The 15,378-nt window shown below is 33.8% G+C and overlaps 6 non-coding genes across 6 annotated transcripts; all 6 read right to left on the minus strand.

The window, feature by feature from the left end:
* Window positions 1-2,091: 2,091 nt before the first annotated feature.
* On the minus strand, window positions 2,092-2,210 carry LOC149770362 (5S ribosomal RNA). Its single transcript, XR_016418850.1, has one exon. It is a non-coding gene; the product is annotated as a 5S ribosomal RNA (ribosomal RNA).
* A 900-nt stretch (window positions 2,211-3,110) lies between these two features.
* On the minus strand, window positions 3,111-3,229 carry LOC149770363 (5S ribosomal RNA). The gene has a single exon (XR_016418812.1). It is a non-coding gene; the product is annotated as a 5S ribosomal RNA (ribosomal RNA).
* Window positions 3,230-6,730: 3,501 nt separating this feature from the next.
* Window positions 6,731-6,849, minus strand: LOC149770364 (5S ribosomal RNA). Its single transcript, XR_016418861.1, has one exon. It is a non-coding gene; the product is annotated as a 5S ribosomal RNA (ribosomal RNA).
* A 900-nt stretch (window positions 6,850-7,749) lies between these two features.
* LOC149770365 (5S ribosomal RNA) lies at window positions 7,750-7,868 on the minus strand. Its single transcript, XR_016418906.1, has one exon. It is a non-coding gene; the product is annotated as a 5S ribosomal RNA (ribosomal RNA).
* A 3,536-nt stretch (window positions 7,869-11,404) lies between these two features.
* On the minus strand, window positions 11,405-11,523 carry LOC149770366 (5S ribosomal RNA). The gene has a single exon (XR_016418872.1). It is a non-coding gene; the product is annotated as a 5S ribosomal RNA (ribosomal RNA).
* A 900-nt stretch (window positions 11,524-12,423) lies between these two features.
* LOC149770367 (5S ribosomal RNA) lies at window positions 12,424-12,542 on the minus strand. The gene has a single exon (XR_016418813.1). It is a non-coding gene; the product is annotated as a 5S ribosomal RNA (ribosomal RNA).
* Between the last annotated feature and the right edge of the window lie 2,836 nt (window positions 12,543-15,378).

Raw genomic sequence — 15,378 nt, forward strand, 5'->3', positions numbered from 1 at the left:
ATATATATATATATATATATATATATATATATATATATATATATATATGTATATATATATATATATATATATGAAAGAAATAATATTTTCAATCTTTCTGCACTGTACTGATTTTCTGGTTGAATACTAAAAGTAAGTTTAAATATATATAAGGAGTTTGCAAATTTTATAAAAGTCAGCTTGCCTAGCAAGTAGTAGGTCAATATGATACAATGTAGAATTTAAGAAAATGTCATTATATGTATTGAAACGTTTGTTTCCTTTGTATCTGTTGATATCTAAAATCCATATCCCAATAATTAAAATTATCCAAGACTATATGTAAATAATACACGTATGTATGTATGTATGTACACACACAAACGTATATATATATATATATATATATATCTATATATATATATATATCACAAAAGACACACACATATCTTAAAACACCCTCAGCCACCCAGGATATATATATGATCCGTTTTTACGAGATAAACTTATTAATTCAGTATGGTATAATTATCGAGTAAGATCAGTAGAGTTTTTGCCCTTGTTTGCAATCGTTATAGGATAACGCGTTAAAAATAAAATTACACAGAAGTACAATTAATGTTAATAGCTGATAAAGTTATGCGAACTTTGTTGCATACTCTCTCTCTCTCTCTCTCTCTCTCTCTCTCGTGTGTCAGTATGATAAAGCAAGAAGAAAAAGGAAGAACAGTAAAGAACATATATAAAAAGGTTTATTGAAACAGCGTCTCATCATGGTGTGGGCACCACGATGCATAGGGATAAATAAAAAAGCGAGTATTCCATTACTTTTCACTTCATTTGATATGCATCCATATGACACAGAATGCTCTCGGTGAGTACAGGGAATCAGATAAACGTCACTGTGCGGGACTAGGTATAAAACATTTATTGTAGTTTTAATTGTAAATTTTTCTTTCATTTAAGTAGAAATTAAATGATTTCAGTTCTAGTGAGAACAACATTTCGACTGTAAAACATAATTTGTTGTCTTGATGCGTTTTCAAGACTCTTGGGCTGATTAGTCACACATCTCTTCAACGTTTCCGATGTACAAATGTTTGTGTGCAGTATAATATTAGTAACTAAAGTGTATACTGATTCAAAGTTCTAATCCAAAAGAAGCAAAACTGGCCTCAGATACTCATATTTGTCACTCATCCTTTTTCTGACCCAGATAAGGGGAGAATTCCATGTTGAAATTGACTTAAAATGCAGATTCAGGACATTATTGTTGTTGTTATTATTATTATTATTATTCCTCTTTCTGTCCTATCATTTGGTTAAAATAAGCGACACCGGCCTATAAGCTAACTTTAAAAATAGGGTCTTATCAGATTTGCAAAGGATCTCTTCTTGCAACTTGTAGAAGTTAACGTTGTGGAAATACAGAAAGTAGAAGCATGGAATATCTATCTAAACTTACTGTAATCAAAACAGAATTTTATAACCCAATTTATTTAGCCAATGGCCCATATTTACAGTATTCGCTACAGGATGCCAATTTTCCCACTGGCAGACTGAGGCCCTGCTGTAAAAGAAATCAATCAATCAATAAATTAATATAAAAAATTCTCACAATTCATACATTCCATATTTATCAATCAATTAGTGAATAAGAAATACCACAAATAAGTACCCAAAATGAAAGACATTGATCGCATATTTTGCAACTCTGCGCTAGAGACTACACCAGGAATATATGAGAAGAAACTTGAAGGAAGTATTTCGACGTGAAAGGAGGCAGCTTGTTGTGGTAGTAAAAGTAGAGGAAACTGGATAAATTGAACCGAATTTGTTAATAAGAAATACTGGTCATCTATGATCGCATATTCCAGTAGTAAGGATCGAAACCAAGAGCAGAGAAGTGCAAAGCAACATTTGCTATATTCAGGTCCTATACTTGATTTTTTTAGGATCCGAATTATTGAAGAAAGTTAAGGAAAAAGAGAAAATGAAAGTCGAGAAATTGCTCTATTTATTATTTATATTGAATAAAGTAAATTTAGTTACAATAAAAGAAAGAAAGAAAAACTTCAACTGTTTTTAGTTATAAAAGAAAAAAAAAATTAGAGTCTACAGCACCCGGTATTCCCAGGCGGTCACCCATCCAAGTACTAACCGGGCCCGACGTTGCTTAACTTCGGTGATCGGACGAGAACCGGTGCTTTCAACGTGGTATGGCCGTAGACACAAGTGTGTGTAAATTTAAGACTTATATTCGCTTCTCTCTTCACCGTTTCCGATGTACAGACGTTTACGTTTATGTGCCGTGTAAAATTAGTAATTAAAGTGTACTTATTAAAACTTATATAGATAAACTGCCTTCATACATTATTCAAATTTGTAATTCAGGCATTTTCGGACTCGGACATTAGTTGCTTAACCGGAGGTTTACACCTTCAAATGGACTTAAATAACAATGCATTTAAACGAAGATTCAGTTCATTTTTGTTGTTTTTGGGCATTATTATTATTATTATTATTTATCTTGTATCAACTGACTAATTCAATAGGTAAATAATCGACATCAGCCTATGAGCTACCTTTAAAGACGGACTCGAATCTGATTTGAAACGGATATCGTCTTGCAGCTCGGAAACGTTAAAGTTGTGGAAACACAGAAAGTGCAAGGAAGTGGAAGCAGGGAACATCCATCCAAACTTACTGTAATCAAAACAGAGATTTATACACCAATTTATTTTGTCAATGGCCCATATTCGAAGTATTCGCTAAGGGATGCCAAGTTTCACACTGATAGACTGGTGCCCTGCTAAAAACAGGTAAATAAATTAAAATAATTAAAAATAATACATTCCAAATATATCTATCAATTATTGAATAAGAAATACCACAGACAAGTATCCAAAATGAAAGACATCGATTGCATACGTTGCAATTATTCGCTATAGGCTGAATCCGGAATATCAGAAGAAATTTGGAGGATCTGGACGGCATACGAGGCGGCCCATTTCGATCCTGGAGGTAGAGGAAACTGAAAAATTTGCACCAGATTTGTGAACAAGAAATATTGGCCATATATGATCGCATATCCTCACAGTGAGGATGGAACCAAAAAAAAATTTAAAAAATGCCTACAGCACCCGGTATTCCCAGGCGGTCACCCATCCAAGTACTAACCGGGCCCGACCTTGCTTAACTTCGGTGATCGGACGAGAACCGGTGTTTTCAACGTGGTATGGCCGTAGACATTTGTATGTACAAATTTAAGACTAATATAGGTTGTCTCTTCGTCGTTACAAAGATATATTACACACACACGCACACACACACACACACACACACACACACACACATATATATATATATATATTAGAGACAGGGGAGAGCTCTGCTTACGACAATACATCCCTTCAGTTTCAATCTGTAAAGAAGCAAGAGCTTATTTGATCGCCGATGTCACTGACATGTAGGTTGCCATATTTGTGCAGTCATTTGAATAGTAATACAATGGCGAGTTCCGTGTCAAATTTCATCAAGGTTGTCGTTTTCTTTCGTCAGTCAGCTTCATTAACGACAAATGATGTTATACTCGGAATTATTTCTGAGAAAATAAATCGTATTTCTCTCGATTTCATGCAGGTATATCTCGATGAAAGGTCGGTCAAGTTTGCATGGCAGGCTAGTAAGCACAGGGGCTCGCATCGTTGCTCACAATTGAACTGACAGTCATACATTTTATACTATATGTACGACTGATAGTTTCATTGTAAGCAATGATACGAGCCCCCTGTGGCTAGTAAGCAGCCTATGCCGATACCGCATGGTGTCGGCGATTTCCAACGTTTTGATAAGCAAAACAAATATGTCCATACACCCCAATACTAATGTCCAAATATCAAAAATCGCTATTTTGGGACTATTATGAATTCATTCAAGGACATTCTAAATTACATCATCGCCACACGTCAAGATTGTTATTACATCAGCACATTCAAAATTGGACTTCATTCAGAAAACCACTGGCATTCATTTGGAACACTACCCTTTTGGACTTGTCATATAACTTTTCATGGACTATTTGTGATTTCATTTATAATGCTGAAAAGTATTTAAATTTTCACTTTGTATTCTTTATAAAAATAAATTAAGTCGGTTGGTTTAGATTGGCTAAGATAGCATTAAGGTGTTTTTGTTTATATGAGCCAATATCACATTATTCTTTTCTTGGTTTAGATGGGCTAAGTTCACATTATGGTACATTGGTTTAGATGGGCTAAGTTCACATTAAGGTGTTTGGCTAAGTTTCCATTAAGATATTTGGTTTAGATTGGCTAAGTTTGCATTAAAGTGTATTGGCTTATATTGGCAAATTTCACATAGGAATTTGATTTAGATGGCCTAAGTTCACATTATGGTGTTCTGGCAAAAGACTGCTTGGTTTTGTTAGGCAATGAGGGTAGTCTTGCTCAAGGGTACAATAGGGCAACCAGCTTGATAGAAATCTATCATGTTAACCATTGGACTGATGTACATTTTATCAGTGTAATTTAGAGTCTGTTTAAACCATTCCGAATCCCCCCATCTCTCTCTCTCTCTCTCTCTCTCTCACATATATATATATATATATATATATATATATATATATATATATATATATATATATATATATATATATGTATATATATATATATATATATATATGAAAGAAATAATATTTTCAATCTTTCTGCACTGTACTGATTTTCTGGTTGAATACTAAAAGTAAGTTTAAATATATATAAGGAGTTTGCAAATTTTATAAAAGTCAGCTTGCCTAGCAAGTAGTAGGTCAATATGATACAATGTAGAATTTAAGAAAATGTCATTATATGTATTGAAACGTTTGTTTCCTTTGTATCTGTTGATATCTAAAATCCATATCCCAATAATTAAAATTATCCAAGACTATATGTAAATAATACACGTATGTATGTATGTATGTACACACACAAACGTATATATATATATATATATATATATATATATATATATATATATATATATATATATATATATATATATATATCACAAAAGACACACACATATCTTAAAACACCCTCAGCCACCCAGGATATATATATGATCCGTTTTTACGAGATAAACTTATTAATTCAGTATGGTATAATTATCGAGTAAGATCAGTAGAGTTTTTGCCCTTGTTTGCAATCGTTATAGGATAACGCGTTAAAAATAAAATTACACAGAAGTACAATTAATGTTAATAGCTGATAAAGTTATGCGAACTTTGTTGCATACTCTCTCTCTCTCTCTCTCTCTCTCTCTCTCGTGTGTCAGTATGATAAAGCAAGAAGAAAAAGGAAGAACAGTAAAGAACATATATAAAAAGGTTTATTGAAACAGCGTCTCATCATGGTGTGGGCACCACGATGCATAGGGATAAATAAAAAAGCGAGTATTCCATTACTTTTCACTTCATTTGATATGCATCCATATGACACAGAATGCTCTCGGTGAGTACAGGGAATCAGATAAACGTCACTGTGCGGGACTAGGTATAAAACATTTATTGTAGTTTTAATTGTAAATTTTTCGGGCATTTAAGTAGAAATTAAATGATTTCAGTTCTAGTGAGAACAACATTTCGACTGTAAAACATAATTTGTTGTCTTGATGCGTTTTCAAGACTCTTGGGCTGATTAGTCACACATCTCTTCAACGTTTCCGATGTACAAATGTTTGTGTGCAGTATAATATTAGTAACTAAAGTGTATACTGATTCAAAGTTCTAATCCAAAAGAAGCAAAACTGGCCTCAGATACTCATATTTGTCACTCATCCTTTTTCTGACCCAGATAAGGGGAGAATTCCATGTTGAAATTGACTTAAAATGCAGATTCAGGACATTATTGTTGTTGTTATTATTATTATTATTATTCCTCTTTCTGTCCTATCATTTGGTTAAAATAAGCGACACCGGCCTATAAGCTAACTTTAAAAATAGGGTCTTATCAGATTTGCAAAGGATCTCTTCTTGCAACTTGTAGAAGTTAACGTTGTGGAAATACAGAAAGTAGAAGCATGGAATATCTATCTAAACTTACTGTAATCAAAACAGAATTTTATAACCCAATTTATTTAGCCAATGGCCCATATTTACAGTATTCGCTACAGGATGCCAATTTTCCCACTGGCAGACTGAGGCCCTGCTGTAAAAGAAATCAATCAATCAATAAATTAATATAAAAAATTCTCACAATTCATACATTCCATATTTATCAATCAATTAGTGAATAAGAAATACCACAAATAAGTACCCAAAATGAAAGACATTGATCGCATATTTTGCAACTCTGCGCTAGAGACTACACCAGGAATATATGAGAAGAAACTTGAAGGAAGTATTTCGACGTGAAAGGAGGCAGCTTGTTGTGGTAGTAAAAGTAGAGGAAACTGGATAAATTGAACCGAATTTGTTAATAAGAAATACTGGTCATCTATGATCGCATATTCCAGTAGTAAGGATCGAAACCAAGAGCAGAGAAGTGCAAAGCAACATTTGCTATATTCAGGTCCTATACTTGATTTTTTTAGGATCCGAATTATTGAAGAAAGTTAAGGAAAAAGAGAAAATGAAAGTCGAGAAATTGCTCTATTTATTATTTATATTGAATAAAGTAAATTTAGTTACAATAAAAGAAAGAAAGAAAAACTTCAACTGTTTTTAGTTATAAAAGAAAAAAAAAATTAGAGTCTACAGCACCCGGTATTCCCAGGCGGTCACCCATCCAAGTACTAACCGGGCCCGACGTTGCTTAACTTCGGTGATCGGACGAGAACCGGTGCTTTCAACGTGGTATGGCCGTAGACACAAGTGTGTGTAAATTTAAGACTTATATTCGCTTCTCTCTTCACCGTTTCCGATGTACAGACGTTTACGTTTATGTGCCGTGTAAAATTAGTAATTAAAGTGTACTTATTAAAACTTATATAGATAAACTGCCTTCATACATTATTCAAATTTGTAATTCAGGCATTTTCGGACTCGGACATTAGTTGCTTAACCGGAGGTTTACACCTTCAAATGGACTTAAATAACAATGCATTTAAACGAAGATTCAGTTCATTTTTGTTGTTTTTGGGCATTATTATTATTATTATTATTTATCTTGTATCAACTGACTAATTCAATAGGTAAATAATCGACATCAGCCTATGAGCTACCTTTAAAGACGGACTCGAATCTGATTTGAAACGGATATCGTCTTGCAGCTCGGAAACGTTAAAGTTGTGGAAACACAGAAAGTGCAAGGAAGTGGAAGCAGGGAACATCCATCCAAACTTACTGTAATCAAAACAGAGATTTATACACCAATTTATTTTGTCAATGGCCCATATTCGAAGTATTCGCTAAGGGATGCCAAGTTTCACACTGATAGACTGGTGCCCTGCTAAAAACAGGTAAATAAATTAAAATAATTAAAAATAATACATTCCAAATATATCTATCAATTATTGAATAAGAAATGCCACAGACAAGTATCCAAAATGAAAGACATCGATTGCATACGTTGCAATTATTCGCTATAGGCTGAATCCGGAATATCAGAAGAAATTTGGAGGATCTGGACGGCATACGAGGCGGCCCATTTCGATCCTGGAGGTAGAGGAAACTGAAAAATTTGCACCAGATTTGTGAACAAGAAATATTGGCCATATATGATCGCATATCCTCACAGTGAGGATGGAACCAAAAAAAAATTTAAAAAATGCCTACAGCACCCGGTATTCCCAGGCGGTCACCCATCCAAGTACTAACCGGGCCCGACCTTGCTTAACTTCGGTTTTCGGACGAGAACCGGTGTTTTCAACGTGGTATGTCCGTAGACATTTGTATGTACAAATTTAAGACTAATATAGGTTGTCTCTTCGTCGTTACAAAGATATATTACACACACACGCACACACACACACACACACACACACACACACACACACATATATATATATATATATTAGAGACAGGGGAGAGCTCTGCTTACGACAATACATCCCTTCAGTTTCAATCTGTAAAGAAGCAAGAGCTTATTTGATCGCCGATGTCACTGACATGTAGGTTGCCATATTTGTGCAGTCATTTGAATAGTAATACAATGGCGAGTTCCGTGTCAAATTTCATCAAGGTTGTCGTTTTCTTTCGTCAGTCAGCTTCATTAACGACAAATGATGTTATACTCGCAATTATTTCTGAGAAAATAAATCGTATTTCTCTCGATTTCATGCAGGTATATCTCGATGAAAGGTCGGTCAAGTTTGCATGGCAGGCTAGTAAGCACAGGGGCTCGCATCGTTGCTCACAATTGAACTGACAGTCATACATTTTATACTATATGTACGACTGATAGTTTCATTGTAAGCAATGATACGAGCCCCCTGTGGCTAGTAAGCAGCCTATGCCGATACCGCATGGTGTCGGCGATTTCCAACGTTTTGATAAGCAAAACAAATATGTCCATACACCCCAATACTAATGTCCAAATATCAAAAATCGCTATTTTGGGACTATTATGAATTCATTCAAGGACATTCTAAATTACATCATCGCCACACGTCAAGATTGTTATTACATCAGCACATTCAAAATTGGACTTCATTCAGAAAACCACTGGCATTCATTTGGAACACTACCCTTCTGGACTTGTCATATAACTTTTCATGGACTATTTGTGATTTCATTTATAATGCTGAAAAGTATTTAAATTTTCACTTTGTATTCTTTATAAAAATAAATTAAGTCGGTTGGTTTAGATTGGCTAAGATAGCATTAAGGTGTTTTTGTTTATATGAGCCAATATCACATTATTCTTTTCTTGGTTTAGATGGGCTAAGTTCACATTATGGTACATTGGTTTAGATGGGCTAAGTTCACATTAAGGTGTTTGGCTAAGTTTCCATTAAGATATTTGGTTTAGATTGGCTAAGTTTGCATTAAAGTGTATCGGCTTATATTGGCAAATTTCACATAGGAATTTGATTTAGATGGCCTAAGTTCACATTATGGTGTTCTGGCAAAAGACTGCTTGGTTTTGTTAGGCAATGAGGGTAGTCTTGCTCAAGGGTACAATAGGGCAACCAGCTTGATAGAAATCTATCATGTTAACCATTGGACTGATGTACATTTTATCAGTGTAATTTAGAGTCTGTTTAAACCATTCCGAATCCCCCCATCTCTCTCTCTCTCTCTCTCTCTCTCTCACATATATATATATATATATATATATATATATATATCTATATATATATATATATATATATATATATATATATATATATATATATATATATATATATATATATATATATATATATATATATATGAAAGAAATAATATTTTCAATCTTTCTGCACTGTACTGATTTTCTGGTTGAATACTAAAAGTAAGTTTAAATATATATAAGGAGTTTGCAAATTTTATAAACGTCAGCTTGCCTAGCAAGTAGTAGGTCAATATGATACAATGTAGAATTTAAGAAAATGTCATTATATGTATTGAAACGTTTGTTTCCTTTGTATCTGTTGATATCTAAAATCCATATCCCAATAATTAAAATTATCCAAGACTATATGTAAATAATACACGTATGTATGTATGTATGTACACACACAAACGTATATATATATATATATATATATATATATATATATATATATATATATATATATATATATATATATCACAAAAGACACACACATATCTTAAAACACCCTCAGCCACCCAGGATATATATATGATCCGTTTTTACGAGATAAACTTATTAATTCAGTATGGTATAATTATCGAGTAAGATCAGTAGAGTTTTTGCCCTTGTTTGCAATCGTTATAGGATAACGCGTTAAAAATAAAATTACACAGAAGTACAATTAATGTTAATAGCTGATAAAGTTATGCGAACTTTGTTGCATACTCTCTCTCTCTCTCTCTCTCTCTCTCTCTCTCTCTCGTGTGTCAGTATGATAAAGCAAGAAGAAAAAGGAAGAACAGTAAAGAACATATATAAAAAGGTTTATTGAAACAGCGTCTCATCATGGTGTGGGCACCACGATGCATAGGGATAAATAAAAAAGCGAGTATTCCATTACTTTTCACTTCATTTGATATGCATCCATATGACACAGAATGCTCTCGGTGAGTACAGGGAATCAGATAAACGTCACTGTGCGGGACTAGGTATAAAACATTTATTGTAGTTTTAATTGTAAATTTTTCGGGCATTTAAGTAGAAATTAAATGATTTCAGTTCTAGTGAGAACAACATTTCGACTGTAAAACATAATTTGTTGTCTTGATGCGTTTTCAAGACTCTTGGGCTGATTAGTCACACATCTCTTCAACGTTTCCGATGTACAAATGTTTGTGTGCAGTATAATATTAGTAACTAAAGTGTATACTGATTCAAAGTTCTAATCCAAAAGAAGCAAAACTGGCCTCAGATACTCATATTTGTCACTCATCCATTTTCTGACCCAGATAAGGGGAGAATTCCATGTTGAAATTGACTTAAAATGCAGATTCAGGACATTATTGTTGTTGTTATTATTATTATTATTATTCCTCTTTCTGTCCTATCATTTGGTTAAAATAAGCGACACCGGCCTATAAGCTAACTTTAAAAATAGGGTCTTATCAGATTTGCAAAGGATCTCTTCTTGCAACTTGTAGAAGTTAACGTTGTGGAAATACAGAAAGTGGAAGCATGGAATATCTATCTAAACTTACTGTAATCAAAACAGAATTTTATAACCCAATTTATTTAGCCAATGGCCCATATTTACAGTATTCGCTACAGGATGCCAATTTTCCCACTGGCAGACTGAGGCCCTGCTGTAAAAGAAATCAATCAATCAATAAATTAATATAAAAAATTCTCACAATTCATACATTCCATATTTATCAATCAATTAGTGAATAAGAAATACCACAAATAAGTACCCAAAATGAAAGACATTGATCGCATATTTTGCAACTCTGCGCTAGAGACTACACCAGGAATATATGAGAAGAAACTTGAAGGAAGTATTTCGACGTGAAAGGAGGCAGCTTGTTGTGGTAGTAAAAGTAGAGGAAACTGGATAAATTGAACCGAATTTGTTAATAAGAAATACTGGTCATCTATGATCGCATATTCCAGTAGTAAGGATCGAAACCAAGAGCAGAGAAGTGCAAAGCAACATTTGCTATATTCAGGTCCTATACTTGATTTTTTTAGGATCCGAATTATTGAAGAAAGTTAAGGAAAAAGAGAAAATGAAAGTCGAGAAATTGCTCTATTTATTATTTATATTGAATAAAGTAAATTTAGTTACAATAAAAGAAAGAAAGAAAAACTTCAACTGTTTTTAGTTATAAAAGAAAAAAAAAAATTAGAGTCTACAGCACCCGGTATTCCCAGGCGGTCACCCATCCAAGTACTAACCGGGCCCGACGTTGCTTAACTTCGGTGATCGGACGAGAACCGGTGCTTTCAACGTGGTATGGCCGTAGACACAAGTGTGTGTAAATTTAAGACTTATATTCGCTTCTCTCTTCACCGTTTCCGATGTACAGACGTTTACGTTTATGTGCCGTGTAAAATTAGTAATTAAAGTGTACTTATTAAAACTTATATAGATAAACTGCCTTCATACATTATTCAAATTTGTAATTCAGGCATTTTCGGACTCGGACATTAGTTGCTTAACCGGAGGTTTACACCTTCAAATGGACTTAAATAACAATGCATTTAAACGAAGATTCAGTTCATTTTTGTTGTTTTGGGGCATTATTATTATTATTATTATTTATCTTGTATCAACTGACTAATTCAATAGGTAAATAATCGACATCAGCCTATGAGCTACCTTTAAAGACGGACTCGAATCTGATTTGAAACGGATATCGTCTTGCAGCTCGGAAACGTTAAAGTTGTGGAAACACAGAAAGTGCAAGGAAGTGGAAGCAGGGAACATCCATCCAAACTTACTGTAATCAAAACAGAGATTTATACACCAATTTATTTTGTCAATGGCCCATATTCGAAGTATTCGCTAAGGGATGCCAAGTTTCACACTGATAGACTGGTGCCCTGCTAAAAACAGGTAAATAAATTAAAATAATTAAAAATAATACATTCCAAATATATCTATCAATTATTGAATAAGAAATACCACAGACAAGTATCCAAAATGAAAGACATCGAATGCATACGTTGCAATTATTCGCTATAGGCTGAATCCGGAATATCAGAAGAAATTTGGAGGATCTGGACGGCATACGAGGCGGCCCATTTCGATCCTGGAGGTAGAGGAAACTGAAAAATTTGCACCAGATTTGTGAACAAAAAATATTGGCCATATATGATCGCATATCCTCACAGTGAGGATGGAACCAAAAAAAAATTTAAAAAATGCCTACAGCACCCGGTATTCCCAGGCGGTCACCCATCCAAGTACTAACCGGGCCCGACCTTGCTTAACTTCGGTGATCGGACGAGAACCGGTGTTTTCAACGTGGTATGGCCGTAGACATTTGTATGTACAAATTTAAGACTAATATAGGTTGTCTCTTCGTCGTTACAAAGATATATTACACACACACGCACACACACACACACACACACACACACACACACACACATATATATATATATTAGAGACAGGGGAGAGCTCTGCTTACGACAATACATCCCTTCAGTTTCAATCTGTAAAGAAGCAAGAGCTTATTTGATCGCCGATGTCACTGACATGTAGGTTGCCATATTTGTGCAGTCATTTGAATAGTAATACAATGGCGAGTTCCGTGTCAAATTTCATCAAGGTTGTCGTTTTCTTTCGTCAGTCAGCTTCATTAACGACAAATGATGTTATACTCGGAATTATTTCTGAGAAAATAAATCGTATTTCTCTCGATTTCATGCAGGTATATCTCGATGAAAGGTCGGTCAAGTTTGCATGGCAGGCTAGTAAGCACAGGGGCTCGCATCGTTGCTCACAATTGAACTGACAGTCATACATTTTATACTATATGTACGACTGATAGTTTCATTGTAAGCAATGATACGAGCCCCCTGTGGCTAGTAAGCAGCCTATGCCGATACCGCATGGTGTCGGCGATTTCCAACGTTTTGATAAGCAAAACAAATATGTCCATACACCCCAATACTAATGTCCAAATATCAAAAATCGCTATTTTGGGACTATTATGAATTCATTCAAGGACATTCTAAATTACATCATCGCCACACGTCAAGATTGTTATTACATCAGCACATTCAAAATTGGACTTCATTCAGAAAACCACTGGCATTCATTTGGAACACTACCCTTTTGGACTTGTCATATAACTTTTCATGGACTATTTGTGATTTCATTTATAATGCTGAAAAGTATTTAAATTTTCACTTTGTATTCTTTATAAAAATAAATTAAGTCGGTTGGTTTAGATTGGCTAAGATAGCATTAAGGTGTTTTTGTTTATATGAGCCAATATCACATTATTCTTTTCTTGGTTTAGATGGGCTAAGTTCACATTATGGTACATTGGTTTAGATGGGCTAAGTTCACATTAAGGTGTTTGGCTAAGTTTCCATTAAGATATTTGGTTTAGATTGGCTAAGTTTGCATTAAAGTGTATTGGCTTATATTGGCAAATTTCACATAGGAATTTGATTTAGATGGCCTAAGTTCACATTATGGTGTTCTGGCAAAAGACTGCTTGGTTTTGTTAGGCAATGAGGGTAGTCTTGCTCAAGGGTACAATAGGGCAACCAGCTTGATAGAAATCTATCATGTTAACCATTGGACTGATGTACATTTTATCAGTGTAATTTAGAGTCTGTTTAAACCATTCCGAATCCCCCCATCTCTCTCTCTCTCTCTCTCTCTCTCTCTCACATATATATATATATATATATATATATATATATATATATATATATATATATATATATATATATATATATATATGAAAGAAATAATATTTTCAATCTTTCTGCACTGTACTGATTTTCTGGTTGAATACTAAAAGTAAGTTTAAATATATATAAGGAGTTTGCAAATTTTATAAAAGTCAGCTTGCCTAGCAAGTAGTAGGTCAATATGATACAATGTAGAATTTAAGAAAATGTCATTATATGTATTGAAACGTTTGTTTCCTTTGTATCTGTTGATATCTAAAATCCATATCCCAATAATTAAAATTATCCAAGACTATATGTAAATAATACACGTATGTATGTATGTATGTACACACACAAACGTATATATATATATATATATATATATATATATATATATATATATCACAAAAGACACACACATATCTTAAAACACCCTCAGCCACCCAGGATATATATATGATCCGTTTTTACGAGATAAACTTATTAATTCAGTATGGTATAATTATCGAGTAAGATCAGTAGAGTTTTTGCCCTTGTTTGCAATCGTTATAGGATAACGCGTTAAAAATAAAATTACACAGAAGTACAATTAATGTTAATAGCTGATAAAGTTATGCGAACTTTGTTGCATACTCTCTCTCTCTCTCTCTCTCTCTCTCTCGTGTGTCAGTATGATAAAGCAAGAAGAAAAAGGAAGAACAGTAAAGAACATATATAAAAAGGTTTATTGAAACAGCGTCTCATCATGGTGTGGGCACCACGATGCATAGGGATAAATAAAAAAGCGAGTATTCCATTACTTTTCACTTCATTTGATATGCATCCATATGACACAGAATGCTCTCGGTGAGTACAGGGAATCAGATAAACGTCACTGTGCGGGACTAGGTATAAAACATTTATTGTAGTTTTAATTGTAAATTTTTCGGGCATTTAAGTAGAAATTAAATGATTTCAGTTCTAGTGAGAACAACATTTCGACTGTAAAACATAATTTGTTGTCTTGATGCGTTTTCAAGACTCTTGGGCTGATTAGTCACACATCTCTTCAACGTTTCCGATGTACAAATGTTTGTGTGCAGTATAATATTAGTAACTAAAGTGTATACTGATTCAAAGTTCTAATCCAAAAGAAGCAAAACTGGCCTCAGATACTCATATTTGTCACTCATCCATTTTCTGACCCAGATAAGGGGAGAATTCCATGTTGAAATTGACTTAAAATGCAGATTCAGGACATTATTGTTGTTGTTATTATTATTATTATTATTCCTCTTTCTGTCCTATCATTTGGTTAAAATAAGCGACACCGGCCTATAAGCTAACTTTAAAAATAGGGTCTTATCAGATTTGCAAAGGATCTCTTCTTGCAACTTGTAGAAGTTAACGTTGTGGAAATACAGAAAGTAGAAGCATGGAATATCTATCTAAACTTACTGTAATCAAAACAGAATTTTATAACCCA

Source organism: Sinohyriopsis cumingii, unplaced genomic scaffold, assembly GCF_028554795.1.
Source record: "Sinohyriopsis cumingii isolate HCF-2022 unplaced genomic scaffold, ASM2855479v2 utg002479l, whole genome shotgun sequence".
Lineage (NCBI taxonomy): Eukaryota > Metazoa > Mollusca > Bivalvia > Unionida > Unionidae > Sinohyriopsis > Sinohyriopsis cumingii.